This window comes from Acipenser ruthenus, chromosome 2 (assembly GCF_902713425.1).
Source record: "Acipenser ruthenus chromosome 2, fAciRut3.2 maternal haplotype, whole genome shotgun sequence".
Classification (NCBI taxonomy): domain Eukaryota; kingdom Metazoa; phylum Chordata; class Actinopteri; order Acipenseriformes; family Acipenseridae; genus Acipenser; species Acipenser ruthenus.
In genome coordinates this window covers 50,384,226-50,410,494 of record NC_081190.1, presented here as the reverse complement: position 1 = coordinate 50,410,494, position 26,269 = coordinate 50,384,226, and the positions used below count along the sequence as shown (strand labels likewise).

The following is a 26,269-nucleotide window of genomic DNA, read 5'->3' as shown; positions in this document are numbered from 1 at the left end:
GAAGAGGTGAGTCTTAAGGAGGCGCCGGAATGTGGTCAGGGACTGGGCAGTCCTGACATCTGTAGGAAGGTCATTCCACCACTGCGGAGCAAGGGTGGAGAAGGAGCGGGCTCTGGAGGCAGGGGAGCGTAGCGGAGGTAGAGCTAGTCTTCTAGTGCAGGCGGAGCGGAGAGGTCAAGTGGGGGTGTAGGGAGAGATGAGGGTCTGGAGGTAGCTGGGTGCAGTCTGGTCAAGGCATCTGTAGGCTAGTACAAGAGTCTTGAACTGGATGCGAGCGGTGATCGGGATGAGCTGGAGCGGACGGGTGGCGGACGCAGGGAGGCCAGCCAGGAGGGAGTTGCAGTAGTCTAGGCGGGAGAGTACCAGGGCCTGGACCAGGAGCTGGGTAGCATAGTTGGTGAGGAAGGGTTGGATTCTTCGGATGTTGCTCAGGAAGAATCGGCAAGTGCGTGCCAGAGTGGAGATGTGCTGGGAATAAGAGAGGCAGGGGTCCAGGGTGACTCCAAGGTTCTTAGCGGAGAAAGAGGGAGAGAGTGTGGTAGATTCCAGAGGAACAGAGATAGAGAGATCAGAGGAGGGGGAGCTGGAGGGAAAGAAAAGGAGGTCAGATTTAGAGAGGTTGAGTTTGAGGTGATGCGAGTGCATCCAGGAGGAAATAGCAGACAGACAGGTAGAGATACGGGAGGAGATGGTGGAGTCAGAGGTGGGGAAGGAGAGGAAAATCTGAGCATCATCAGCATAGAAATGGTATGAGAAACCATAGGATGTGATGAGGGGGCCCAGGGAGCGGGTGTAGAGAGAGAACAGGAGAGGACCCAAGACTGACCCTTGGGGGACTCCAGTTAAGAGTGGGTGAGGTGTGGAGGTTGCGCCACGCCAGGTTACCTGGTAAGTGCGGTTGTAGAGGTAGGAGGAGAACCAGGCCAGAGCAGTGCCAGAGATCCCCAGGTCAGCGAGAGATGATAGTAGAATAGAGTGATCAACAGTGTCAAAGGCAGCAGAGAGGTCAAGGAGAATTAGGACAGAGGAGAGAGAGGCAGCTCGGGCACACTTAAGTGAGTTGGTGACAGACAGGAGGGCGGTTTCAGTGGAGTGAGCAGAGCGGAAGCCAGATTGGAGAGGGTGGACAGGCAGAGAGTGGTTGGACAGGAAAGCAGAGAGCTGGCGGTGTACAGTCCGCTCGAGGGTTTTGGAGAGGAAGGGTAGGAGGGAGACAGGACGGTAGCTCTGGAGGGAGGTGGGGTTTTTTGAGGAGGGGAGTGATAGAGGCTTTTTTGAAAGCAGAGGGAAAGATACCAGAAAGTAGAGAGGTGTTGAGGAGGGAGGAGATGAAGGGGAGTAGAGCAGGAGCAGCAGCTTGAAAGAGGTGAGTGGGGAGGGGGTCCAAGGCACACATGGTGGGTTTGTGACCCTGGAGCAGGGAGAAGAGGTCAGAGTCTGAGAGGGGCAAGAAGGTGGAGAAGGAGGGCGAGTAAGTAAGGGATGTAGTGGGTGTAGGGGTTGGAGCAGGAGGGGGTGCGGGGGAGGGAGAGGTGTTAAAGAGTTTGCGGATATCTGAGATTTTAGAAGAGAAGAAGGAGGCAAAGTCGTCAGGGGAGATAGAGGAGGGAGGAGGAGGGGGGAGGGTTTAGGAGGGAGGAGAAGGTAGAGAATAGTTTACATGGGTTGTTAGTGGAGGCTTGGATTACAGATTGGAAATAAGCACATTTAGCAGAGGAGAGAGTAGAGGAGAAGGAGGAGAGGAGAGTGCAGTAAAGGTCTAGGGCAGCAGGGAGTTTGGTTCTCTTCCATTTCTTTTCAGCAGATCGCAGTGTGATTCTTGCCGAGCGGAGCGCAGAGGAGAGCCAGGGATGGGGAGGGGTGGGGCGAGCAGGTCGGGAGGTGAGGGGACAGAGGGAGTCGAGGGAGGAGGTGAGCAAGGAGAAGAGGGTGGAGGTAGCAGTGTCTACGGAGAGTTGTGAAAAGGAGTCGATAGGAGGGAGGTGAGAGAGAGCAGTGGAGGCAAGGACAGAGGGGGAGAGAGAGCGGAGGTTACGGTGAGAGGTGATAGTGGGGGTAGGAGGAGCAGGGAGAGGGGGGAGAGACAGAGAAAAAGAGATGAAATAGTGATCAGAGAGGTCCAGGGGGGTGACAGAGAGGGTGGAGGGGCAGCAGGCCCTGGAGAAGGTGAGGTCCAGTTGACGGCCAGCTTTGTGGGTAGGAGGGGACGGAGAGAGACAGAAGTCGAAGGAGTGAAGGAGAGGGAGGAATCCAGCAGAGTGTCTGGGGTTGGAGAGATGGATGTGGAAGTCACCCAACAGGACAGTCGGGGTAGACAGAGAGGGGAGGGAGGAGAGTAGATAGTCGAGTTCATCCAGAAAGTGAGTGAGAGGCCCAGGGGGGCAGTACAGAACAATGAGCAGGAGTTGACAGGGAGAGGTTAGTTGGACTGCATGAAATTCAAAGGTATTGACAGAGAGTGAGGTGAGATCGGAGGGGACAGAAAAGAGTAAGGAGGGAGAGAGGAGAAGACCCGTCCCACCTCCCCGTCCAGTGAGACGCGGGGTATGGGACAGGACGTAGAGAGAGGACAGGGCAGCAGGAGTAACAGTGTTATCAGGGGACAGCCAGGTTTCAGTGAGAGCAAGGAAATCGAGCGAGAGGTGGGAGGCAAAGGCAGATATGAAATCAGCTTCGTTAGCAGAAGAGTGACAGTTCCAGAGTGCACCAGAGAGTGTGCGGGAGGGGGGGAGAGGCAGAGAAATGAGGTTAGAGGGGTTGGAGGAGCAGCAGCGGAGGGAGGGCAGAGGACGAGGACGGGAGGACAGAACAGGGATGTGAGAGACAGTCATAGCAGGACAAGCAAGACAAAAGGCACAGTAGGAGCAGTAGGGTGGAGGGTACAGACCTGACTAGTAGATAGCTTCTTCTAGAGGCCCGTTAGGTTCAGATCTAGTCGAACAGCGTCTCAGTGCAGGCCTCCCCTTGCTGGACTCCCACAGCTAGACTCCCGGCTCTTTTGTTGAGGCTCTTCTGTTTGCTGGCGCTTCGTGCTGGCGCCGAAATAAGCTGCTTGATTAAATGTTACACCTGCTTGGCAAAAGAACCAACTAAACTGTGTGGAAACCAATACAATGGTAAATTTGGTTCTATCTGTGATAATCTTTAACTCATGACACTTAGTAATAACTTTATTTTCTTAAGTACTTTATTGAAATGCTAATTTGACTATTTTTATCATTAAATCCATAGAGCACTGACCAAATTAGTTGGAAGCAAATCTGCCAAATGGGACTTATATTTAGATACTATTATGTTTGGGTTAAGAACAGAAAAGCAGCTAACAACTAAATACAGTCCTTATTACCTGATGTTTGGACGGGAGGCTCGGTATCCTTCTGAAGTGCCAGAGGAATTGGAGGTATGGTTTTCATTAAAGTCAGGCACACCTACGCAATCTTAATTCTAATTTATGTATGATTTATTCTACTGTTATCTGTGGATTTTAAATTAGTTTTGGTGGAATTATGTTTTCAAGAATTTAAAACATGAAGCATTAACCCTTTGCGGTCCTATGTCGGACCAGGTCCGACATTAGAATGTTCCCTTTCCGGTTCCCATCAAAAAGACGTAAAACACAGGTCTCTTTTTTTCTCCGGAAAAAGCCGATAAAACCATTCAATGTCCGAGTGAGACTGATAGGAGCCGAGAGAAGCCGAAAAAAGGGGTGGATCTGAGCAATGCCCCGGCACCACAGAGATAACACGGACATAAACAAACAAGATAGCTGCTTCTGCATCCAGCGCTCAAAGAATAACACATACTTTTGCAGAGCTTTTTGAGATGTTATAGTAATAAAATAATGACTTGGATCGCATTATTGAGGAGTCTGGTGATAAAACGAGTGATCAGGAGATGATTTATCGGTATGCACGACTTTGAAGAGGTATGTGAAAAATACAGCAAACAAGGGGTGGGGCTGGAGATGCAGTACTGATTGTCCTGTTGATATGCAGTGCATTTTAAACCTGTTTTACTGTGAAAAACAATACTTTTAAACAGCGCATCTGAAATAAACTGTGCATGTGAAAATAAATTGGACCTGACACGCTGAATAAATTGACCGCAAAAGGTTAATTAAATATTTCAAATTTTTTGTTTTCTTCAGTTGATATGAATGTGTAGCAAAAGAAGAAATTGCAGAAAGAATGAAAAGGCATGAACTCATAAGTGACATTGTAAAAACAAATGTGAAAAAATGAAACAAAGAAAAGAAAGTGTGCCGCCAGTTTTCAGTGTTGGAGAGGAAGTGCTTCAGCAAAATATCAGAAGCCAACAAAGTAAAAGGGGAAAGTTGGAACCAGACTCAAGAAAATGGTTGTTGCACTGTTTATTGGATGTGTGAGTGGAATTTACATTATCTTAATTTCTACTTGTAGGGCTTTTCTGAGGAAAAAAGGCTGGACAATATCCAAATGGGCACCCAAAACAGCAGGACAGTGTGTCTTGTGGAGCATTTGTTTGCAAGGTAATATTTCAATCACTTGCCTCCTGCCAGGATTGTTGTTTTAAAAAAAAACCATAATAAAATAGTACATTGCTTTTAAACTTTTAATTTTATTTTTAGAAGTAAAAATGTATACCATTTTTTATTGTGATTTTGGTGTGTGAGAGGGTAGTGGGTGGAGCTTTATGGAAGGACCAGAAATGACAGCACACAGGAGCCGGAAGTGACGTTTAGTCCTTGGAGCCCTGTACCATCAATGGTAACGGGCAGGATTTTATTTTAACAAACAAAACATAAAACAGTCCAGCATTGCAGAAAATAAACAAGAAAACCACCTGGAATACCAGCATTGGTAAACTCAGGTTTCAAATAAAAAGAGTAAACAAAAACGTCTTGGTTACAAAAACAACAACAAAGGAAGCACTGGGTTTCTCCGTGCTACTGCAGTGGGTTTCCTCTCACCGCCTCTTGGCTCCCTTCCACGGATTACTGTCTTGTCCTGGGCTTTCTTCTCTGCGGTAATCCACCAAAGTTTCCCAAAGTTTCAAGCCTCTGTGAATTACAGCAGTTTGATAAAAACAAAACAACAAAGCACAGCGTGTGTTTTCAGTTCACGACAGGGAGCCGAATGGCAAAACCATACTGCTTAAATACTGCCAAGTCCCACCCCTGCAATCAGCACGCTGCCCCATGTCAGCCAATCGACGAGAACAGCACAGCTGATTGCAATGATGGGACCTGACGGCCGCATGGTTCCACCTTGGGCCAAGATGGCCGCCTGACCCGGAACTTCCTGTATGGTTCAGCCTCCTGACCCAATCTCAGTCAACCCTACACAGCGCTGCCGGTGGTCGGGAGGGCGAATTACGACAGGGACTCCTTTCATTCCTGTCACATGGTGTAAACTCTTTTTTTATTTATTTTTTTTAAATAGTCACAGATTGTTTTATACTAAATTGTCCTCCTGGTAGTTCATCTATTAACCTTTTTTTCTAAATGTTTTGGACTTTGCCATTTTCCCAAAATGTCTTATACTTCAGTTTGCAGAATGCATTTTGAAGGAGGAGCCAGTCTCATTCCCAGAGAGCGGCGCTGACATTACAAATTTGCGAAGAGAGATTGCTCACAGATTAATAAATGAATCTGGTACTTTGAAATGTACAGGAACAGTAGTGAAAATACATGCTTGTATCTGTATATAATTCAGGTGCTTAATTTTCACTTTTATATCCAATTTTTCCACTATTTAACTTTTTTTTTTAAATCAACAATTATATCTGAAAACATTCAGAAATATTCTGATTGAATACAAACATGTATTTTCTTTAAGTACAAGTTCACGTTCCATTGTGTTCAAGTTCCATTGTGTTCAAGTTCTGTTGATCCAACTGTTCAGTTTGTTTCTTTATTAAAAGGTGTTTGATATTCTATATATGGAGGGATTCTGATTTCAGAATATTTCATGGGTTCTGTTTATTTTTTTAATCTTACTTCTACTTGTCCTATATTCCATCCAGGAGCCCATGACCACTGATACCACTTTTGAGATTTGGGTTTTATTTTATTGAACCTGAAATTTGAAATAAAAGCTATTTACCCTATAAATGAAGTCAGAACCCTGACTAATATGCTGACATTTCACTTTATATAATTAGAACACAGATTTTATAACATTTCTCATCTTGACTTCACAGACAGTTTAGATGATGTGTGCCACTCCTGTGGTGAGAGGACCAGTTCTTCAGACAGAGACTAGAGAGTCCACTGAGAAATGGGTATTTGTTTTTCCTGCAGTCTTTCTGTGTTGATGTGCTATTCAAAAGAACTATCAATAACTATTCATGGTGCATCTATAGACTTATTAATAACATTGTAATAATGTATCACACTATTTTATACATTTGTTTCTTGTTTTTTTTTTTAATAAGAATATAATGTATGTTTCACTACGATGGACAGGTGTCCCGTCTAGTCAAGCCTTACGCCCTGTGTCTGCCGGGTTAGGCTCTGGCTCACCACGACCCTCTATAGGGTTAAGCGGTTACAGATAATGGATGGATGGATGGATGTTTCAAATGTCTAGCTATCACTTGCCAAAACTATATTAAGGTTCTAATAGTAAATTCTACTTTTACAGATTGCTTGGGTGCAATTTATGGTTTCACTGGCTCTGCATCGGGCCAAGCAACCGACCTGGAGATCCGGAGAGCTGCATTTTGCAACAAATGCAAAAATATTTAGAAAAGAGAAAGCCAGCCATTACCTTGGCCATTACATTTGTTTGTTCTAGAACCCTATTTTCTTGCACTTAATTTCAATTGTTTTTTCTGTTTTGTATAATTGAGGTTTTTTTCCACTTCTGCGGTACACCTAAAATAAAAATAATTTGCCAGATGTCTGGCGAGGTCTGAATGGAATCTAAAGGCTTTTTTCCTCTGTGCTGCTAATGTTTTGGTGTCTGCAAATTTAAGAAATATGCAAATTATGCCAGTGTCTAGTTCTGATATCTTTGATACACAACTAATTAACTCACCCCAATATTAAGGTTTCACCTCCACTAGTATGCTTTATTTTCTGCACGTTAACTATGATTTACTTCATTTATATATGCTAATTTAGAATTCCCAGCTGTCAGATTGAGAAGTTATCTTTTGTGTATTGTTTACAAAAAGCTTTCTGGTAGACTAAATGTATTTTTCCATATGCTTATATTTGGCATCCTCTGAACATATGTAATCGAATAGACTACTGGAATCCTATTGCATTTAGAAAGTCTTTAAGGCAGGGGATACGAAATATTTCAGCTGAAAAATGTGGTATTCCCCTGTAATAAAATATGGGGGTACCCCTAGAGAATACAAAATGACATGTATGAGCATATCTGGACCCCCTGAACACATCAGGTACAAACTTGGAATCCTATTGCATTTAGAAAGTCTTCAAGGCATGGGATACAAAATATTTCAGCTGAAAAATGTGGTATCCCCCTGTACAAAAAATATGGGGGTACCCCTAGAGAATACAAATGACCTGGCATACCTGGACCCCCTGAACACATCTGGTATAATACTGGAATCCCATTGCGTTCAGAATATCTTTAAGGCAGGGGATACGAAATATTTCAGCTTCCCTGGTGCTGTATTTTTCCCAAATAATGAATTTACCATATTGCAGCTTTTTAAAAAGTATTTCCTTTTAATTTCTATGGTCGATTCCTTTTTCTTTTATAACTTGGTGATAAAATATTATTATATGCTACTGTTAAACAAACCGCAGTAAAATAAATAAAATAAATACATAGTGAAATAAGACAGTCACACACACAAGCAGACGTGAAGAAATATGTGCATGCTCCAAATCAATCTAGAGAGATTTGCGCAAGCGCGAAATCTAGGTGCTTGCTAGGGGATACAGGATTCATCATAACACCTGTATGCATTGGCCCCTAAAACAGATGAATTTCGCGGTGACCACTGAATTTCCCGATTTCCGCGAAATTGCGATTTAGTTAGACCCCTACGTATCATATGATGTTTGTTATTTAAGTTGAATTAACTGCCGGTCCGGAGGGTAGCTGATACTGGACTGCCATTCTGTCTGCTTTATTATTATTATTATTATTATTATTATTAGTAGTAGTAGTAGAAGTAGTAGTAGTAGTAGTAGTAGTAGTAGTAGTAGTAGTAGTAGTAGTCGTAGTAGTATTACAACGATTATTTAAATTGCATTGACAGTAAAGCTTCTTTATCTTACATTACTCAAGTTGTTTCCCAGTTATTGCAAACTGTTCTTTCAGCACCAAGAAACAGACCTTGGGAAAGTGATAATTAGTATTGCTTTTGCCTGGGAACATTGCAATTTATTTAGGGAAACTGCTATAATTATCTTTTTTATATGTGGAATATAGCAAGGAAGTAATAATTCAAGCTAGGTTTTAAGAAGATCAGACCCCTTAATGTCTGGTCTGGGCAGTTTTATCTTGGTCCTTCAGCATGTTAAGTGATTATGAAAATATAATTATTTTTAATTTGGAGGCTATAGATAAGGAGTAATTGTGTGGTACAGGTTTGAAGATGTTTCTACGTGTTTTAATGGAGATTAAATGTTTGTCTGCAAGTAAAAAAGCACATTTGTATAATGATAACTCCTGTTGGTATGTATGGTATGGGGAGGGAGTCATACTTTGGTTTAGGATTTAAGATGATCAGAACCATTGTAATGCCCTTTCCGTGCAGTTTCGTCTTGCTTCTTGCTGTTACCCACTCCCAGATGTATTCTTCCTTCTAACTAAAGCTTTTACACAGTACATTCAAAAAGAAAGAACAAGACATATAGTTACCTTCCAGGTGGTTGTTGTCATTTATTTATTTACAGTTGTTTTGTTTGTTTGTTTTTTTCTGCTTGAACCATTAGTTCATTGCTTTATAGAAATCTCGCATAATTTAAAGGTCCAGCCCCTGGATGATGTCAGTGCACAGTGAATTGGGATCCCCCTCCTCCTGCAGGGAGTGGAGAAAAGCGGAGTCAAGGCGGAAGTCAACGTGCTCTGAGAGACACACGGCAACAGAAGGGTAAGTGGCTGTGTGAATGTGAACAGGCGGAGGGAGATAACATAGATTTACAAAGGTAAGAGATCGAGGGACAATGGGGCAGGAAGTAGAGACAGTAAGGCGCAAAAGATAAATACATGTATCTTGGATTTGTACAGGTGTTGTAAAGTATTTATTCGGGGACGGCGGATAGACTGATACGGTATACCGTAATATTTAAATGTAGACAAGTGCAAGAACTGAAACGTCCTAACAGTCTACCAAGTACTATAACAAGTTACAACAGCTTTAAAATGTACCTGCTAGTCGTTTATTCTGTTCACTGAGATAAATATTAGGGGTCTTATTTGTACAACAAGCAAAGTGAAATCGATTAAAAAAAGGAGACCTAGATGATTTCTGTAGGTGAAAAAAAAATCTACTTAAAATGTAATTTTTGTGCCTAAATAAGTGTTGCCTAATAATGTCTGAAATTTGAGTTTTATATTTGTGTCATTTTAACTAGGTGGGAAGTATTTGCAAGTGGAAGCTTGAAGCTCTATAACTTTAGACTAATAATACAGACTGAGCGGTTGTACTGTGTAGGTAGAGCCAGGGTGTGGCAAGACAAGCATGGACTCGATTAGAATCACGCACTGAACGGACTGAATATATATATATATATATATATATATATATATATATATATATATATATACAGTAAAGCATGTAATAATGTGTGCAGAAGTGACCGTTTACTTTTAGATATATATATAAATATAAAATATCTACAGTATTTTTCGATAGGTTACCAAACGTATATAAATATTAATTTACTTTGTAGTCTGCATCTTAAATGCTGTGTTGTTTCTTTTTACAACTTGACCCGTTTTTTCTGTGACTTAAACAAATGGTCTGTACCCATGTAGCACAATAACGTTACTGGTTTCCAACATTGTGGCCAACCATGTATTGACCATGGGACAACATTAGTGATCCAACCTTAACACATCTCTCTGTATATGCAATATACATCATTGTTTGCATTTAGCCCCATTATCACCCAGGCAGTCCTCAATGCTTGGTAATGCTTTCTATGTTTGAGTCTTAATTGCATAAGTATATGATTTTACTATTAGAGTTTAAGTTTATTTTCCAATATTTTTTTTAAACTATGTAATATTAGGAACATTTGAACTAGTATGATAAAATACCTAAATCTGCAAGATGAGCAAATATTAATACTGACAACACTATGTAGGAAGTAACTGAGATGAGTGTAAAAACAAAACAATACCCAATTAACTGCCCTGTAAATAATGTTAGCTGTGCATACTGTACCTTCTTATACATTGCATGGCATTTGCTGCACAGCTTAGTTTGTGTCTCAGTTAATGTTGTTGCGCAGTAGAAAACAGGATTTAAAATACAGCAAACACAGCATTAAGTTCTCTGCCCCACAACAAGATAAGGGTACAATGCAATATATTGTAGAGTAATTAACTAAACAACTGTGCATGTAAATGAACAAAACAGTTAATTATATATTTTTAAAGCATATTAAATATTTGTTTTAGTTTAAATTTAAGTTAACAAACAAAATAAAATTGACAGAACAACACAATGTTGTGACATAACACAATAACAGAAAAAAAGACAAAATATATCTGAATGATTTCTCTAAGCGATTCCAACCTGCAAATAAAAAAGATATAATAAGTAAAAGTAATGCTGGAACATATTCTTTCCTCATTGTTATCGTTCATATTGAAAAACAAATGCTATATTAAAAAAAGTGGTTCGGAAAAGATAATTCCCTGCTAGTCTTAATTTGGGTCAGATTGATTCATTGTACTACATCAAAATACAAAGTAGTGGAAAGCAACATAAATGAATAGTTCATTTCACATAAAAGGTTATACATAAATGGTTAAGAAGGAGTAGAATACAAATCAGAAAATGGCTTTGCTATATCATGTGACTATAGCTGTCTTGTCTACAGTGCTGTGGATAAGAATTTCAATGTGTCATGGTTTAATTATATTATATTCATAGAGAACTAATAGAAACTTGGCAAGTATCGGACCATTTTTCTGGTTTATGTTTAAATATTGTATATAAGCTAAATTTTAAACACAGCACAATTATTCGCTTTCTATTCTGAGGTAAATTGCAGTGTACCAAATTTAGGTACGCTGCAATCAGTAAGACATTACTGATTGCAGAGTAAGACATTTTATTAGACATTTGATTTAAGTCTTGTTTACCTTACTGCCTGTGCCTCTCTTTTCTCCCTCCATCCCTATCACTAACATATTTTAGCCATCATTTTTATGGTGGCTCATTTTTATGGTGGCTCAATTGCAATTTATAGTAAATAAATGAAGCCATCCTTAAACATTTCTGTTTCTTAAAATAATACAATATATTGTTAATGTGCTACAGATGTAAACTTAAATGTCAGTACTTACGGAACACCACATTTTTTAATTCAAGGTTGGATAAACCACGCTTTTGTCCCTTTCAACACTATCAACACTCGGTCATTAGATTTTGGTCATTAGTCTTCCTTGATGGATGTCTTATATGTACAATACTTTAATACAAAACTCATAAGTTATTTTTTAGTCTTCCCTCCAAGGCCTCCAAAGAAGGGATGTCCATAATAGGCAGTGTTACCTCTTCAGGCATTTCATCCACATCCGCTCTGCTCAGCATCTGAGTGGGATTTATTATTTGATTTAATAATCTGGTGTTCTGGTCAAGCTTTTCCTCTGTGTCCACCAGCATCTTCATTATATGACTTTCTACAGCTGAAAAAAGAAACAAGTATTTTTTATGTAAAATGTTCTGAAAAAAAATACGGTATCAATTTAAGTCACTCATAGTTCAATTATATTAAATTATAGGGCAGCAGTGTGGAGTAGTGGTTAGGGCTCTGGACTCTTGACCGGAGGGTTGTGGGTTCAATCCCCAGTGGGGGACACTGCTGTTGTACCCTTGAGAAAGGTACTTTACCTAGATTGCTCCAGTAAAAACCCAACTGTATAAATGGGTAATTGTATGTAAAATAATGTGATATCTGTATAATGTGAAATAATGTATAATGTGATATCTTGTAACAATTGTAAGTCGCCCTGGATAAGGGCGTCTGCTAAGAAATTAATAATAAATAATAATAATAATATATAAAGAGAGTGATGTGTTTTAGCCTAGAAGCACAATTGATGACAGACAGGATTTTTTTTTGTCTAAATAAGATCACTGCATGATCAAACTGGGCCTTGAGTGTTTAAAGGTTTGAGTAATTGAATTATAACTAACATGTTCCAGTCAGATCTGTTGTTGAGGTCCTCATAGGAGTTGGTGGCACTACAGACTCTTCCTCAGATTCAGGACTTGACCAATATTTTCTATTTGGTCTGGAATATTTAAAATTGATAATTAAAATTATGATGTAACCAGAGACTTGACATAAGTAAATAGACATCCAAGTTTATTCTGGAACCACTGACAAAATGTCAATGGGGTTAATACTTTGTGGAGCATCCCTTTACCTTATGCAAGGCACAACACACGTAAACATTGCGTGAACGAGATCAGAAATCCTTGAATTTCTGGAAATGGTGAACTTCTAACATGATTAGGCAGAGAATTCCACAGTTGCAGAGCCCGAACACAGAAAGCAACCTCTCCCTTTCCTTCTGAGCCTAACCCTTGGAACAGAGAGAAGGCCACTTTCAGTTGACATCAGCACACGCTGAGGCTGATAGGGGGACAACAACTCAGACAAGTAATCGGGTGCCAAACCATTCAGTGCTTTAAAGGTAAGCAAAATGATTTTAAAATCAATTCTATATATTACTGTGAGCCAGTGCAAAGAAGCCAGAACTGGAGTTATATGAGCTCTATTTTTTTTTGTATTGGTGAGGACCCTTGCAGTTGCATTTTGCACAAGCTGTAGTTGAGATATGGCTTGGCATCTAAGTCCTGCAAACAGAGCATTACAGTAGTCCAATCTCGAAGAAATAAAGGCATGGACTACTTTCTCTGCATCGGAAATAGACAGAAAAGATCTAATTTTGGCAATATTTCTGAGATGGAAGAAACAAACTTTTATAATCTTTTTGATGTGTGACTCAAAACTTAAGGTAGAGTCAAAAATAACACCCACATTTCTCACTTCAGATTTCAAATTAGGAGTTAGGTAACCCAAGTTTATTTTTGACAGGTCAAGTTGTTGCTGAGCACCCACTATCAAAACTTTTGTCTTATCAGAGTTAAGTTGCAGAAAATTTTGGGATATCCAAGTCTTTGTCAGTAAAACACTCCGGAAGGACTGATATTGTAGTGATATCACCTGGTTTCACTGAGATGTATAACTGTGTGTCATCTGCATAACAGTGAAAATTTATACCATGCTTACGAATAATCTGGCCTAGAGGTAGCATTTATAAAGAGAATAAAATTGGACCAAAGACAGAACCCTGAGGGACACCACAGTTGATATTTGCTAAAGAAGACATTGACTCCCCCAATGAAATAAATAAAAAAAAAAACTGTCTAGAGAGGTAGGATCTAAACCAGTCCTGCCAGACCCACCCGACCCACCCATCCCTTTAGACGGTCGTTTAAAATGGAATGATCCACTGTATCAAAAGCAGCACTAAGATCCAAAAGAACCAGAATGGAAATAGTATTTGAAATAGAAAATGACATGACTTACATTCTCTTACGCTTGTGTAGTGGTTCATCATTTTTGCCATCGTTTGTAGATCAGATTGTTGTTCTGTAGTTTTTTTTAAAGTTATACTGTGGGAGTTAAAATACCAACATTGATAGTTTTAACTTGTACTAAAGAATTTCTTAACAAGTTTTATGATAGTTGTGGAGATAATAAATCCTTCACCTGCCAGGAATTTGCAGGAGGCTGCTTGTTTTAAACTGCCTTATTAGTCATGTTTCCTGTTTTATAAGGAGGCCACTTGCACATATCCCCTTGCACCCACATGCTTGGGACAATAGCCACAAATTCAGCGATTAAAAGCTAAAAAAAGACAAATACTTCAAACCAGTGGTTCTCAAACTTTTTTTAAACTCGTCGGACCCACACAATATACAGTATAGCTGACTGAAAAATAAGCACATAAAGTGTGGGTACACTGACTACTAGAGAGTAGGGAGGAGTTAGGGGAATTCCACACGCTCATTGGTTTAGTCAACTGCTGAAAATTACGGCGTGCGTATTGCCTCAAGGAAGTATGCACGGTCGCCTTGGGTACAATCACTTCCCATTAACTCTTTGAGTAGTGCAAACATACCGGTACGTTCGCTGCTCTCTGGTCCCCAGGGAGTACGAACGTACCAGTACGTTCTGCAACTTTAAACTTGAATTACTGAGCCTACAGAACCCCTTATCACGTAATATTGTAACACTAGGTTTATGTAACGCCTTTTATTGGTCTTTTGCGCCCTCTGACAGATATTGACTGAATTACATATAATAAATCCTTTCACAAAATGTCAACAGTGTTTATTATTATGACGATAGATGATACTCCACAAATTATATATATATATATATATATATATATTTTATTAGTATTAAAAAAAAAGCAACTACAATATGCAGACTGACTGACATGTTTTTATGGAGCACATAGGATCATACATCGTGCTTGTGCTATAATTATACATTAATGGCTGTAGCAAATAATTTATATCAATTAAAAAAAAAAAAAAAAAAAAATTCCTAGAACCAGTTTTCCGACGTGATGCTCTGCGGTGGAACAGTGGAGGGCTGTCTTCTCTGTAGTAAATCATTGCAATGCCTGTATTTATTGTTTATCATGTTTAAAATAATATATAAAATAACAGCCCTGATTGACCAGGAACATTTATCGTTTTAGCAGGAAAAAATCACTCTGAAAGCGATCGAAACGAAAGCTATTGTTATCATTTACAATGATCGTTATCGTTGTGTGTTGACCTTCTCCATTCATTTGAACTGGAATGATTTTTAAAAATCGTTATCGTTATTGTTGCAAGTGTGACTGGGGCTTAATGCTCATAAATCAACCGATCAAAATTTGAATGGAGTGACAGCCCTAATTTAAATATATACTTTTTTTTTTTTTTTTTTTACTTTGAAGTTAAGTCTTTGTGATTGTTAGAACTTTATTTGCTTATTTAGGATTTTTTTGTTTGGAAAATACTCCAGGGCTGTCAGTATACATCAAAATATGTGTGTGTGTGTGTGTAGATATGGTTTTAATGCTGACACTTGCATAGCATTTAAATGTTCATAAAAATGTACCAAAAGCACATTCCTAATATTTATTTATGAAAATGGCTGTTTATATACGGAGTTTTGTAAAAACATCTGTTAATAATTCCAGGACAGCTGTTGAGCATATATAATTACAATAATTGTGTGTTTTGTGTGTGCCAAACAGACAGTATCAGTCAGGAATCACAGTGAAGTAGTGGAATGGCAGCAAATCCATGTCTATATGGGAGAAGTGCATATTTCCTGTGTTGCGCTGTCAAAGAGACACACTCCAGTTAACCACAAGGCTCGGTTGCCACATAAACGGCCAACGTTGTAGAATCTAGTGGATATTCAAACAGAAGTCTTGTGTAGAAACCTCTCTAACGCTATATATTCAAATGAATCGTGCCACAACAATTAATACTCCATTGGCACAGGTCCATTTGAATGTTCCTTTTTACATACTGTGGGACTGCATGATGGCACATTGCAACCAACGTTTCCCTCAGACAAATGACGTACAACCTGTGGCAATGAGATATGTGGTTTGGTAGTCAGCTTCTTCAGTCTGCCGAGAAATTTCTCATATGGAAAGGCAAGAAACAAATCTATAGATCCATGATTTCCAACATCTGATATTTGAGTGCTTTTTTGATCCAAAAAAGCAACAAAAGCCTCATAACACTCAAGCATGCTGAATGCATATAATCAAGGAGAAACTTCCTACAATATTTTGTGGGAAGGAGATGGACCTAAATGATGATCATCATCAAGCATTTGCTTAAACTGAACATCATTTCTTTCAAATCTTTACAAATGCTCTAGCTGGAGCATCACAAATAGTTGATGATATTTACATTTTTAGTTGCTTTCCATTGAACTAAAAGCCTTGCTTAGACAATTTATATCTTGAATACAGTATTGAAGAAAATCAGCAACAGACTTTGGTTTACTTGAACTACAGTACAGAGTAATGGCAACTTGTACCTTATGACAAAATCCTTGCAACATCCCTATAATAGGCCAAAACTGAACACGTGAACTTTTGAAAAGGGGTAAGCCATCAATATTAATCTGTAGTTTTGGGTACATCCTATCTTTCAGTTGATCATACATACTATTTGAAAAAAAAAACATTTAAGGCTGAAACAATACCAAAGTAATAATTTGAACCACCAGCCTTTGCCTAAACTTCACTTGCTGTCTTAGTTCCATGTAAGGTCCTGGCATCCTTTGGCAGAGTTGGGTGGAATATGTTTAGAAGGCACAGCAATTGGACTAATTCCAAATTGAACAGCCCAATTTGTCAGACCTTCAGCTAAGTTTTGATCACTTTGATCTTCAATAGATGATGCTTCAGGCTCTGATTATTCATAATTCTGGCAACTTGCACATAGATCACCGGATTGAATATTATCAAGCAATATCGATTGATTATATTTCTGATACTCAAATGTACTGGGGTTGTACTGTGGTTCTGACTCTTTATCACAATCACAGTAGAATTCTGCACAGGAATCATCTGCTGCCTGATTATACAGTTCCTCTTCTAAGCTATCAGAGGGGGCTCTATTACATTTGTTCAGTAATATCGGTTAAATGTCTCGAGACAGCAGCATGCAAGTGTCATTGTCTCATCCAATAAGAAGGGGTATTTTTGTGTTTATCCACTGTCTGTTAGGATGGGTAAGTCCTTTATCCAAGTAAACAAATACAAACCAAAACTTCATACCTTCCCCCCTGGAACTACACATATGCTGTTGAAAACTTTACTTATTTGCACAGAATAGTACTGAAACAAACAGATAATCACATAGCTTGACCAAGCTATGATCAGCAAAGAAAAAAGCTTACATAAAGTGCTCAGAAAAGTTATCTAATTCATTTTGAAGACGCTTTCTCATTATTATTGATTGATACTAAAAGAATGTGTAAATTGAAGATAAAGTAAAAGTCAGGAAATCTCATCTTGAAATGAACAGGTTTTTAACAGGTTCCTACGATATAGTGTACTTGCCTTTTTCAAACTTTGCATATGATTCCTAGCAAATTAGCTTTATACTGGGCTTGTCTAACAATGGGGCTGACGGACCACCCTGCAGTATATGAACTATCCTTAAGAAAATCGTGTTCACAGTGCGGTATTGAGGCATAACCATAGACCATATAGGCTATATAATACCTGCAGACAGATGGTCACACTTATCTGGCACAAATGCAGCAACTGTGCACTTTAATTTGCCAGCTACCGCTCTTGTCATTAAAAGTGTCTACCATAGCAGGTTAAGGTGTACGCAAGCTTTTGCTTTAGTTATACGATGACAGTTACTAGGTTGATTTGAAAATGGGACGCAAGAGAAAAACACTTAATGAATATTGTGCACAATGCCCTGGCAGACGGCTAAAGTCTCTGTGGCAGGACGAAGCGGGCCCGTCTGCCTTGCCTCCAGCTGTGCTGAAGCAGGAGAGGGGTGGAGCTCAGACTTTGAATAACAAGTGCAAGTTAGTTCTGTTCATCTATCTAATGTTTTGTTCTGTGCATATTATTTTTACTCATACATTTGCAATAAGCCTGTGTAATACACTTATTTTCTGCGTTTTCCATGTTTTTTTGAGACAATTTTAACATTTTTGTAGGATCTTTACAAGGTATAGCTCCGCTGTGACCAAACATTATTTCAGTTAGAATGTTGGTTTTGTTGCATGTTGAATATGATAAAGGAGTTTCACTAAATGAGACATTTTTCAATGGCATAAAAAGTCTTTTTTTAAAGGTCGATTTCACCCATTCTCTGCTTGAATTGAAAAATAAAGATCGAAATAAATAAACGTCGATATTAATCGTTGATTTGGCAAAAATAAAATCGAATAGTAGCAAACCTAATTTATAATGTAATTTTGCCAGTAGGTGGAGCCATTGCCTATGTTATCACTGTTTTCCAGTGCTGAGTAAATACGAAGAACTTGTAGAAAAGAGTGTGAAAAGAAAGCAGAACGAAGATGATTCTATCATAGTGGGTGATAAAAGATGGCTGGAAAAATAAATACATAGTTATGATACTCGAAAGAGGTTATTTACTCGACTAAGTACATATTGAGACCTTATAACTAGGGCTGTGTCTGAAGGTTTGAAGGTTCGTTCGCTAGCCAGGGATTTGAAGATTGTTTAAACCTTCGAAGGTTCGTCAGACGCCATTCACGCACTGTGTTTTATTTTTTCGTTTTTTTTTTCCTGTTAACAGAAACTGTTTGACAGTGTGTGAGTACTATTAAATGTCACTCACATGCAAAATTTGATCTTTTGATTTGTAAAATGCATATTATGTAAACAAAAGTTGTTATTCAAATCCGCTACCAAATCGTTATACGTAGCAACTCTACAGCCGCGCTGCTGCCGTGTATGGAGCAGAGTTTAGTATCCAGAGCAGTGGGCGGGTACCTCTAGTGACTGTATTGCTTCAGTAAAATATGTGCGGAGTACCTAGTGTACAAGACAGTGTAAGAGAAGTGCTATGGTAGAATATGTTTGAAACGTACAAAATATACGCTAACACTAATAATTTTAATTTTATCCCTTCTCCCCTTCAGCTTGTGTTATCCAGAGGCAAACCTTTAATTTTATTCATTCGCCATCTCGACAGCAAAACGTTGTATAGCGTAAGGCGTAAGCTGTACTGAAAGAAATGTCTCGAAACCCCTCTGCTGTTTGGGATTTTTTTGTTAAATGCCCAGACGACCAAAAAAAAAAAAAATTGAATGCAAACTGTGCAAGTGAATCTCTGGGGTCACTTGACAAGCGTAAGTTCATATTATTATTAGTATTATTAATATTTTTAGTAGTAGTAAAATGTAACTGATAACCTGCTTGGAACGGTGACTGTTAAATAAAGCTTTGTCCGCAGCAGTTGTTGCTGGTGCAATGCAAGCTTACTGTATAGATCTCAAGCAGGCTCAATTCTGTGTAAATAAACAAAGTGTATTTATATGTTTATTTAAGTTATAAAAACATGATTACTGTTCTATATAACATTTTTAAACTACATGTGAATGTGTTATTCCATTAATATGGATTACCTGTAAAATAGGATTTTCAATCAAATGTAAACATGGTGATGTCGCCAATAAATTATGCAAATGAGTACCATCCAAGATTCAAACCTTCCTTCGAAGGTCAAAATGTACCCTTCGTTGCAGCCCTACTTATAACAGTAGATCCGAAAATAGTAATCATAATACAAAAAACTAGAACCCAGTGAAAATGTGAGCAATGACAGACACTCGAGGAGATTGGGAGGCCTGGATAACTCACTGCATGCAGAAGAGAGACAAGTGATTCCCAAAACCTCTTTCCCTGTTTTGTTTAATAAAACTGTTGAATGTTTTTTTAAAAAAAGAAAAAGAAAAAGTCTACCTTTATGCAGCGCTATATCAGCTAATGATACCTCCAGTGTCTGTAGTTACTGTATAGTTAAGCCTTTCTCTATCTTTATGTGAAATATGTTACACAGTGATCAAAATAAGGAATGTTATGGGTTAACTACAAGCACTCACAGCAAACTGTTAAACTCCTGTAAATAATAGTTATTATGAATAAAGTGCAGTTAAGAGGTCACATAACTGTGTTTTGGGGGCAGTGTCGCAATTGGCATCATAGATTGATCCTAATCGATCCTTTTAGAAAAGGAATACCATTTCTTAACTATTACCCTGGATAACATACATCATAAATAAATAAATAAATACATACATCATAAATGAATAAATACATGAATACAGACGTGGGAATGTATTGGTGGCTGGCTGGCTTTGAAAGATTGTAAAGAATAAGATGACGTAGGAAATTGCTTTGTTTCTAGACGACTTTACCAGTCGTCACTACAGCACTGATCTGGTAGGTTTTGTTTAAATGATTCATTTAATTTGTAGTTGTACTTTTGAATTTGGGGGGGGGGGGTGTATTTTGGCCCCCTTACTTCTCACCAGGGATGCTAGAAATATGTTTGCTGTGGGAAGATTTTCTATTTTGCCAGATATTGCTTGTTTTTATATTTTGTGGGGAAAGTCAGTTTTTGGCAACATAAGCAAGACAGTTATCAACACCACTGAATTACCTGTACCTTTTAAATATTTGCTGGCAGGCGTTGTAGAACGGAACATGCTTTCTGCAGTGTACATGGACATCCTCTTACAATCAAACTGCTGTTTCAGCCGGGCGCAGTGTGAATGACTGGAGATGCAACCAATAAAACTCTAGTATGAATGGAAATGCATGCAGCAAGAGACCTGTACAAGTGAGCGGGAGTTTTAATTTCTCGTGAACTCGTGATGGACTGGACCGCATCAGGTGATTAAAAACTGCTCCGAAAGAAACCCAAAAATTATTATTATTATTATTATATATTTTTTTTATTAAATACCTACTTGTATATAATTAACAATTACAGTGACTAACAACACAGACCAATGCTTGTTTCTTCATTCATTTTCGTGTATACTTGGGAAAAGGCTAGTTGCTCGACTGAAAACCTGTTACTAGATTATCACCCAAATGACGAGTATTTTTGCAGCAATTGAGTTTTTTGAGGTGGTTTTATCGAATATTAGCATGTTTACAACGTTGTCTTCTTAAAAGTAAAGCAGAAGTAAAAACTAACTGAAGCACTTTGTCTTCTATTTCTGCTACTGTCATGAATGTTATTGCTCCTGTATTCACAATTCATCTAGAGCTGCTGCTATATTTAACGTGTGTAGGGGTGCTGTGTTAATGTATGCTTGTCTTGAGTAATAGTGCTCCTGTATTCATAATTAGACTACTGTTTTGATAATTTAGTTTGTCATCAGTTAGTTCAGTTTGTTAGTTTATTAACATACCCTTGTCTGTTGCTTTTATCATACTTATTCTGTTCATTTCATATGTTGATGCACGTATTTATTGATTCGTATCGTGATTGGCCTTGGCATACTGTGTCTGATGGTCAACTCTGTCTAACTTAGAGAACACTTTGCTTGCTTCCCGAGGGGTGTTCTTTTAGCCGGAGACAACTGTATTGACAAATTTTGTTTTTCCAAGGTGCATGCTACAAGGATGGAAATAAGACTCTCCTTGCATAGGAGTTTGAACCGTTGCATTTTTTAAGAGCTGCAGGCATTTGCTTTTTTTTCTGCTACATCAGTACAATGTGTACAGAGCCTGCAGCTCATAAACCCTGAAATGGCTCAAACTGCAGTGCAATGAGTGTTATTTCAATTCTGCAGATTCATGCTCACATCTGGTATTATAAAATACACGTGTTGAAATAATTCTAAGCACTGTAATACATTGGGGGTAATAAAGTGGTGTACTGTTCCTTCCAGACAGTACAAAAAAGACTGGGGTTGTTATTTGTTGAGCTCTGTTTTGGTGTGTTGTCTTATGAATGCATGTTGAGTCTATATTGCTTTCCTCTGTAGTATTGTAGTGTAGCTCTCATGCTGTTATTTAAGGAAAAAAACACTGCTGTCATAGCATACACATACTGTATATAATGTATGTATGTATGTATATATATATATATATATATATATATATATATATATATACAGTGCCTTGCGAAAGTATTCGGCCCCCTTGAACTTTGCGACCTTTTGCCACATTTCAGGCTTCAAACATAAAGATATGAAACTAATTTTTTGTGAAGAATCAACAACAAGTGGGACACAATCATGAAGTGGAACGAAATTTATTGGATATTTCAAACTTTTTTAACAAATAAAAAACTGAAAAATTGGGCATGCAAAATTATTCAGCCCCCTTAAGTTAATACTTTGTAGCGCCACCTTTTGCTGCGATTACAGCTGTAAGTCGCTTGGGGTATGTCTCTATCAGTTTTGCACATCGAGAGACTGAAATTTTTGCCCATTCCTCCTTGCAAAACAGCTCGAGCTCAGTGAGGTTGGATGGAGAGCATTTGTGAACAGCAGTTTTCAGTTCTTTCCACAGATTCTCGATTGGATTCAGGTCTGGACTTTGACTTGGCCATTCTAACACCTGGATATGTTTATTTGTGAACCATTCCATTGTAGATTTTGCTTTATGTTTTGGATCATTGTCTTGTTGGAAGACAAATCTCCGTCCCAGTCTCAGGTCTTTTGCAGACTCCATCAGGTTTTCTTCCAGAATGGTCCTGTATTTGGCTCCATCCATCTTTTTTAACCATCTTCCCTGTCCCTGCTGAAGAAAAGCAGGCCCAAACCATGATGCTGCCACCACCATGTTTGACAGTGGGGATGGTGTGTTCAGGGTGATGAGCTGTGTTGCTTTTACGCCAAACATAACGTTTTGCATTGTTGCCAAAAAGTTCGATTTTGGTTTCATCTGACCAGAGCACCTTCTTCCACATGTTTGGTGTGTCTCCCAGGTGGCTTGTGGCAAACTGTAAACGACACTTTTTATGGATATCTTTAAGAAATGGCTTTCTTCTTGCCACTCTTCCATAAAGGCCAGATTTGTGCAGTATACGACTGATTGTTCTCCTATGGACAGAGTCTCCCACCTCAGCTGTAGATCTCTGCAGTTCATCCAGAGTGATCATGGGCCTCTTGGCTGCATCTCTGATCAGTCTTCTCCTTGTATGAGCTGAAAGTTTAGAGGGACGGCCAGGTCTTGGTAGATTTGCAGTGGTCTGATACTCCTTCCATTTCAATATTATCGCTTGCACAGTGCTCCTTGGGATGTTTAAAGCTTGGGAAATCTTTTTGTATCCAAATCCGGCTTTAAACTTCTCCACAACAGTATCTCGGACCTGCCTGGTGTGTTCCTTGTTCTTCATGATGCTCTCTGCGCTTTAAACGGACCTCTGAGACTATCACAGTGCAGGTGCATTTATACGGAGACTTGATTACACACAGGTGGATTCTATTTATCATCATTAGTCATTTAGGTCAACATTGGATCATTCAGAGATCCTCACTGAACTTCTGGAGAGAGTTTGCTGCACTGAAAGTAAAGGGGCTGAATAATTTTGCACGCCCAATTTTTCAGTTTTTTATTTGTTAAAAAAGTTTGAAATATCCAATAAATTTCGTTCCACTTCATGATTGTGTCCCACTTGTTGTTGATTCTTCACAAAAAATTACAGTTTCATATCTTTATGTTTGAAGCCTGAAATGTGGCAAAAGGTCGCAAAGTTCAAGGGGGCCGAATACTTTCGCAAGGCACTGTATGTGTATATATATATATATATATATATATATATATATCTCTCACATTTTTTAATGGTAAAAACTGATCTAATTTTTCTAAAATGGCTTTTGGTCATGTTTTGGTCAGATGACAATAGAAAAAAAATAAGTCCCTGTTTTTCACTCTGGATGTGACATTCTCACCTCATTTTAATAAATAAAGTGCCAGTTGTTTCTAAATAAAGTTTCCATCGTTTTTATGTTATACGATATTAATAACAAAATAATAACTAATTTGAGATTTAAAGTTTTGTTGAATTTTTGGGAGAAGACTCCACCCTTTATTCTAACGGGTGAAAGTAACAGCATCTTATGGTAGCTACTGTAGATAAAACTTAGACGTCCATTCCATGATGTGTGAAAATAAGTGTTCTTATAAATGTTACTTTTTGTAAGATTTCATATCAGTTTGTCTCAGTGATATTAATTCGTTTGCGATTTATTTTTAAAGGCTAGCTGCTCAACAGGATTAGGCTTTTATTTTATTTTATTTTTCATTTCTCCTCGTGTATTGTCTTTTTCATTGTACATCACGAGTTGGATCTGAGATGACCGAGACAAAGGTCAGTTATAAAAGCAAAAAAAATAATATATTCATTTAAGTCAATGCTAATTAGTAATACAATATTTACTGTTGACTCGCTTTGTTTCCTTAAAAAAAAACAAAACAAAAAAAAAAACACAAAAGCATAAATAAATCAAACATGACAACTATGTTGATTTTGTATCAATAGTGTGTCCTGGAATACTGTGATTACATACTGGAGTTTGTATATGCTTGTGAAGTCTGTGAGGAAAACATTGATTCGCTGTGCTAACGGTCACTTCGGGCACACATTTTAGGGCCCCCCTACTTATTGTCCCATAATCTCGCTGTCAGAGATAATAATACCTTATGACAAGCAATGATTTTGCAGTATTTTATCATATATATAATAGTGCTGGGATAAATATCCAAATATTCAAACAAATATTTTTTGACATGTATTAGGATACAAAAGTCAGTATTATTATTATTATTATTATTATTATTATTATTATTATTATTATTTATTTCTTAGCAGATGCCTTTATCCAGGGCGACTTACAATTGTTACAAAGTATCACAGTACAAAGTATCGTATTATAAGATATCACATTACAAGTTATCATTATAAAATATCACATTACAGAATATCATAATACAGGTAAGAGTAGTTATGAAAGTACAATAAGATCACATTCAAGTAAGAGCAAAAAAAAAAAGAATACAGTAAATTATAAGTAAGACCGAGTTTGTCTAAGAGCAGTTCAAACTTATAGTAAATATTTGCTTATATGAGTAAAGTCCAGTAAGAACAGGTAGTAAGTATGATAAATGGATGAGAATGATTTCAAATAAGAGCAGTTACAAAAAATGTGAGTATGGTTAACTTTGAGTAAAATCAAATACAAGATATGGTAAGTAGTTATAGTTAGGAGCAGTAGCTGAATGCAGCAAGGTATGGAGCTTTTCAGCGCAAGTACAAGCTGATGCAAGTACTGGTACAATTGGGTGCCATATAGTCCAGACTGGTCGAAAGTTGTGGTGTTTAGATGCTGTCTGAACAGGTGTGTCTTGAGGAGGTGGTCAGGGACTGGGCAGTCCTGATATCCATGGGTAGGTCGTTCCACCACGGTGGGGCAAGGGTGGAGAAGGAGCGGGCTCTGGAGGCGGGTGCTGGAGGTGGGGTAGCGGGCGCTGGAGGCGGGGGAGCGGGTGCTGGAGATGTTCGTATTTGCTACAAATGACAAAAATACCTTGCATTTATTTACCATCTCGCCAGAATTTGCGTGACGGTTTAAAAAAAAAAAAAAAAAAGGCAAATGAAAAAGAGCTTTGTGTGATATGTGAGATTAATATATAGCAGCTCTTGAACCTCTATTTAAAAGTTTTAGACAGCCAAAGTAAACAAATCAGATTATGCATGTGCACGCATAGTGATCTCTATGGAAAGCCATCTGGGACAAAAACGTGTTGTGCTGCATTAAAGCGAGTCAAAATCTCATGAGACAGAAAAACGGCAAGCACGTCATTCTGAAATGCCTCGCTTAAGGTGCTTTCACACAGAGGAGTTATGACGGTTCAGAACCGCCACTGTAGCGGCTTATAGGTCTGTGTGAATTGCTTATACCGCCACAGAATCGTCATATTTTATGCCGTCGGTGAACCACCTTGCGAGGTAGTTCAGAGACGGCACTGAACCGTCATAACTGCCTGTGTGAACGGCTATACCGCCACTGAAGCGCTATAGTGGGTGTGGTTTCAAAGCCAACATGCCACGTCACTATAGCGTAGTGCTTAATTTGTGCCGGTACCTATAGTTAAAAATCTCATAAAATGCTTTATTTCTAAAATCTCAACACAGTTGCATTAAGTCTGCAAGTTCTTGCGTGTGCGTTAGAGAGACAGTCCGCTGCCACGTTTGTAGCCTACTCGAAATTACTTTGAGTGCCTTTAAGTAAGATGACACTGGCTGCAACTCTATTCTCGTTTTTTATACACAAATAAGCTTACTTGATTTGAAAAACGTCATGAACGATACAAGCAACTTCTTACACTACTTGGTTTGATTAAATGAGTAGTATACAACAAAATATGAAAGCTGAACATTAATTTCAACAAAGAACAACGGCAACTTTTTAATGAAAAAATATATATTGTAGCCTACTTCAACAGGAACATTAGCCTGCTATATTATATTAAACCAAAACAAAAAAAATAACAACCTGGTTCTCTTTACT

At 38.5% G+C, this 26,269-nt stretch overlaps 1 protein-coding gene across 4 annotated transcripts in view; it reads left to right on the top strand.

The window, feature by feature from the left end:
* The first annotated feature begins 8,969 nt into the window (after positions 1-8,969).
* Positions 8,970-26,269, top strand: part of LOC117409409 (PDZ and LIM domain protein 5-like) — a 196,221-nt gene continuing 178,921 nt past the window's right edge. For 3 of the 4 annotated variants that reach the window (XM_034015408.3, XM_034015405.3, XM_034905764.2), the window contains exon 1: positions 8,970-9,112. The gene's annotated coding sequence lies outside the window, so the exon portion shown is untranslated. The remainder of the gene's footprint in view (positions 9,113-26,269) is intronic. The other variant, XM_034905766.2, reaches the window with a different exon arrangement.